Raw genomic sequence first — 5,661 nt, 5'->3', positions numbered from 1 at the left:
CTTTGTATCTCCAAAGAAGAATGGAATAGAAGTCAGGAATAACATGTTGATTGAAGGTCCTTTGTATTTTCTGTGTCAAAGAAAGTTAGAAGTTTATTACCGACATATCAGAATGTTAGGTAAAGAAGACTGGTATATTATTTTAAACAGTTATTATTTCTTAAAGAATTTTAAGTACAGTTAAGAACCGTGCCAGTCAGCAGAGTAATTTTTTTTGATATGATGAATTTTACATGATATAAAAGCACTTTAGAATTAAACAGATGAGTCATGAAAGATATCAGAGGAATGCATGGCAGGAAAAAAATGGTCTAGTAATGGAATGAATGTGAAGGACAATTTTAGAGTTTCCTTGTTATCTAAAAGGTTAGGAAGATCTTCAGAATAGTACATGTACCCCATAGAGCAAGTTGATTGCAAGGCCTGGATAAGAGGCACTTAAGATCAAATTGTAATTTCCACTATTGGAGTGAATGCTTACATCATTAAGATAAAAGATTCATTGTAGTAATGAGATATTTTCTTTTCCACTTTTTGTCCCATCCACAACTCACAGTACAAAGCAAATTTAATTCTTAGGAACTCCTTAGCTAGTCAATATGATCTGTATACAGGGAAAAGTTGATATCTTTATTGTCTTTTCCCCTGTGAGAATATAATTATCTTTTTTTCTCATAATAATATTGTCTAATAAAATCAAGGTCCCTCCACACTAATTAAGGAAACACTATATGACTAACTGACATTGATTTCTGCCTTGTTACTTGATGACTTTCTCCCTGGAAAGTTGTTGTTATATTGATGACTAGGCTTATTATGTCTAATACAAAAAAAAATCGAAGAGAGAGTAAAACTTAATTAGGAAAAGTTCAAGTAAGATTATTATTTACAGTGGTTAGAATAGCAATACGTATGAAGAAATAAAATGGAACTCAAAGCAGAATAGAAACATCTTAATCACAAGCCTTCATAGAATTTGGCCTGTGTTTGTGTGTGTGTGTGTGTGTGTGTGTGCTCAAGTATCCTAAAACTATACTGTTCCAAACTCTGCCTTCCTAGGGCAGCTGGCCTCAAGCACATAATAATTACCTAGCTGTGTGATTTTGGACAAGTCACTTATCCCCTTTGCCTTGCCAAAAAAAAAAAAACCCCAACAAACTCTATCCCTTCCTGTAGTCATAATACAGGTACAAATGACCTGCATTTTGAAAATCAGAGGAGATAAGAATCCCACTTAGTTAACCTAATCAAAAAAGAATTTTTTTAAAAACCCACTGAAACTTATACTTTGCAGATCTGATTGTCTTCTCATCCCCATGACCTCTCTTTTATCAAGAGAAGACAACTAGAAGAGGAAATCCACCATTTGGACACATATCTGTTATAGGAGAAATATCTGAATTGCTCCCTACTGAGTTCCCCCTCCTACAAAAGTTTGATAAGTTTGTTTTTTTTTTATTTTTCCTTAAAGTTATTGAGTAATTCCTTGTGACATGGTGGATTCAGGAGATTGGAGATTCAGATTATTGACATTGTTATCTACAAAAACTAGAATTTCTCTCATGGAAAGATCCTAGATAATTTGTAAACTCCAGTTTACTAAATGATTATTAGAACTGGGATATTTGATTTCATTCCTTTATTAAAAATAACCACAATTGACATTTGACCTAGTCATAACTTTAAGGTTTACAAATTTCTTTTACAAACATCATATTTGAGGCAACAATTTTAAGAGGAAGTTACTAGAGATATTACTAAAACTAATTCCTAGATAAGGAAAGTTAATTTTAGAGAAAAGTTACTAGCTATGATTTATAGATTTTTTTGGTCTTATTTTATTTTTTATGTTTAATATTTATTTATTCTCATTTTGTACAAATGATGTTTTTTATACATTAATAAAGTATTCTTGTTTAAGAGTAAACAAAATACCCCCTCCCCCCAAAAAATATAGACTCACTTGAGTGATAAAGTAAAGGGGAGAGAAAAAAATTAAAATTAAAAAAATAATAGTAATAATTGTAGGTATAGCCAGGTGGCGCAATGGACAGGGCACCAGCCCTGGAACCAGGAGCACCCAAGCCTATATCCGGCCCCATACACCCAACAATCACCCAGCTGTGTAACATGCAAGCCACCCCAACCCCACTGCCCTCCAAAAACCAAAAAAAGAAAAAAAAGGCTCGAAGTAAAATAAAATAGTAATAATAGTGGTTGGGTGGCAGACAGAGCATTGGCCCTTGAGTCAGGAGCACCTGGGTCCAAATCTGGCCTCAGACACCCAAAGATCACCCTGCTATGTGGCTCCAGGCAGGCCACCCAGTCCCATTTGCCCTGCACCCCCCAAATAATAATAATAATAATAAAAAATGTGCTTCAGTCTTTGTTCCAACACCAACAACTCTGTCGCTGGTGGATCACATTTTTTATGATAAATCCATCACAAAAGTTACTTCCATATTTTCCCACCATTGTCGTTGCTGATCACAACTCCCTCCTTTCATATTTCTCCACTACCATGTACTCTATTTTCTCTCTTCTTTCACTCTGACTCTGCTGTAGGGTCGCTGAGTGGCACAGCAGACAGATCCCTGGTCCTGGGGCCAAGAGGCCCTGAGCCCCCATACCACCCCTTAGGCCCAGTATCCACCTGGCCCTATGGTCCCGGACAGGCTTTCCAATCCCAGCCCCTTGCAAGAAGTAAAAAAGAAAATGTGTTATATCTGACCACTCTTCCCCCATGGTCCATCCTCTCCTCCATCACTCACATCCCCCCCTTCCCCCTGTCCCCCTTCTCTCCTTCTTACTCTAGATATCTATACCCCACTGAGTATATATGTTGTTTCCTCTCCTAACCACCTCTTATGAGAGTGAATATTCCCTTATTTCCCCCTTGCCTTCCCCCTTCCATATCATTGCAACAGCTCATTGTAATAAACAAAAATCTTATTATATGAAATATTTTGGTCTGTTCCCCCTTCTCCTTTTTCTTTCTTCCATTACATTTCCCTTTTTTCTATTGACTCCATTTTTATACCATATTTTATCTTCAAATTCAGCTTTCTCTTGCGCTTCAACTATAAAATATCCTTCTACCTGCTCTATTAACTGAGAAGGTTCATGAGTATTATCAGTGTCATTATTCTATGCAGGAATACATGCAGTTCATCATCATTAAGTCCCTCATATTTTCTTCTCCTCCATGCTCTATGCTTCACCTGAGTCCTGTATTTGAAGATCAAACCTTCTGTTCAGCTCTGGCCATTCCAACAGGAACATTTGAAATTCTTCTGCTTCATTGAAAGTCCATCTTTTTCCCTGCAAGAAGACATTCAGTTTTGATGGGTAGTTGATTTTCGGTTGCATTCTAAGCTCTTTTGCCTTCCAGTATATTATATTCCAACCTCAAGAGCTTTTAATGTAGTTGCTGCTAAATCCTGTGTGATCCTGACTGCAGCTCCACGATATTTGAATTGTGTCCTTCTGGTTGCTTGTAATATTTCCTCTTTGACTTGGGAGTTCTGGAACTTGGCTGTAATGTTCCTAGGGCTTAGTTTTTTGGGATCTCTTTCTCGGGGGCTCGGTGGAACTAGCTATGATTTAAAACTCAAGTCTGATATTGGCAATTCTATTCATGATACACAGAAAACCTCCCCATATAGAAACATGAAATTTATTTATTTATTTATTTATTTATTTATTTATTTTAGTTTTTTTGCAAGGCAATGGGGTTAAGTGGCTTGCCGAAGGCCACACGGCTAGGTAATTAGTGTCTGAGACCGGATTTGAACCCAGGTACTCCTGACTCCAAGGCGTGTTCTATCCTCTGCACCACCTAGACGCTCCAAAACAAGAAATTTAAAGAATCCTCATTCCCTCCATACCTCATAGACTCACATTCTCTCAACTTCCACACAGTTAGCCCATTTTCCTTCTGACTCATTAATCACTTTCTCTACTCTCTTTTCTCCCTCACCATCATTCTTTACCTCCAGGAATGGTTTTCTCACTATCTCTGCTCTCATGATCACCATTATTCTATAGTTCAGAGAATAATCAATAATGATGGACAGCTGAGAGCTCCTTTTCAACTCAGGAGTACAGTCATCCTACTTCTAGTTTCCATAAACTTTTTTGAATAAAAGATACTGGAAGGATATGGAACATGTTGACAGACAAGGATTCTAAGTGGATGATTTAGAATAACAAATCATGGATATGTGAAAGCATAGGGTTCTAAGTGGATGATTTAGAATAACAAATCATGGAGATGTGAAAGCATAGGGTCTGGGAAAGTTTACAATCAAGTCTGTAGATTTCAGAGCAAATACTGGAAGATATATACTATAAGGTTGATAAGACAAAATGAAGTAATGTGGTGAAAGATCTTGAATGTGAATGGGGTTGCAGTTGTAACAAGTAAGTTTTTTTTAGGTTTTTGGAAGGCAATAGGGTTAAGTGGCTTACCCAAGGCCACACAGTTAGGTAATGATTAAGTGTCTGAGATTGGAATTGAACTCAGGTCCTCCTCCAGGGATGGTGCTCTATCGACTGCATCATCTAACCATCCATAACAAGTAATTCTAAAAAAAATTATTTTATAGCCCTTAATGCATAGAGGTGGCAAATTGTTACTAGGTCAAGTATGGAGAAATTCCTACCCCAATGAAGTCAAGCAATATGAGTAAGGCAAACCTGATACCAAAAGATTCTAACTAGAATGGATTAGTTGGGAATAGAAGTTACATGATAGCATATCAACCAAACAATATTTTTAATTAATTGTTTAATATTTCCTCTGTGACAAAATACTAAACATTTTAGTAATTTTTTCTCTCTTCTTATCCTCTCTTCTCCCCAATAACTGCATTAGAAGGGAAATTTTTCATCAATGAAATGTAGGAAATCTAAAATGAATGCCATATATGAATGTATATTTAACTATGTACATGTTATCTCTCCCATTCCCCAAGGATATATCTTGAGAATAAAGGACTGATTTAATTATTTTGCCTCTTATCCGCAAATGACATTGTACTGGACACCTAATAGACATAACATATAAATGATTGTAGTAATAAAAAAAGGGACTATTTTAATAAAAGTAAATTTGGAATATGTTATATTTACAGTTTTAAAATTTTACAGTCAAATTCTACATAAATTGCATTGAATGTTTATCATGATTTTAGTTCAATTTAATAAGCATATATAAAGCTTTTATCTATTATGAGTAAGGAACAAAGTCAGGTACTGTAATTAGTTTTAGAGTCCTTAGTGATAAAAGACTAATAATTCAATTGTAATGAGAATTTGAGAAGTAAAGAATAAAGCATCTATGCTGTTACCTAGTTTTCTAAACTTGTTAGAATGAAGCTTACCCTAAGATTTTGCCCAGTATTTCTAAAAATATGCTGAGTTGAATTATTAATACAATTCAAAAAATATTTGTGTTAAAACCAAAAGAGAAAGGGCATCATCCAATGATAAAGGCTTTGTTTCATATATCTCCTTGTATTTTTCAGTTTGTTATTTTGTTATTTGTATGAAATCCCTAAACCTAATAAATCCCTGCCGAGGTTATAATTCGTTTTCATAGAATATGATTGTCTATCCATTTTTATGAAAGAAGAAGTGGTGGTAAATAAGAATGTTGTT

This window comes from Macrotis lagotis, chromosome 1 (assembly GCF_037893015.1).
Source record: "Macrotis lagotis isolate mMagLag1 chromosome 1, bilby.v1.9.chrom.fasta, whole genome shotgun sequence".
NCBI lineage: Eukaryota > Metazoa > Chordata > Mammalia > Peramelemorphia > Peramelidae > Macrotis > Macrotis lagotis.
This window is presented reverse-complemented; position numbering follows the sequence as displayed.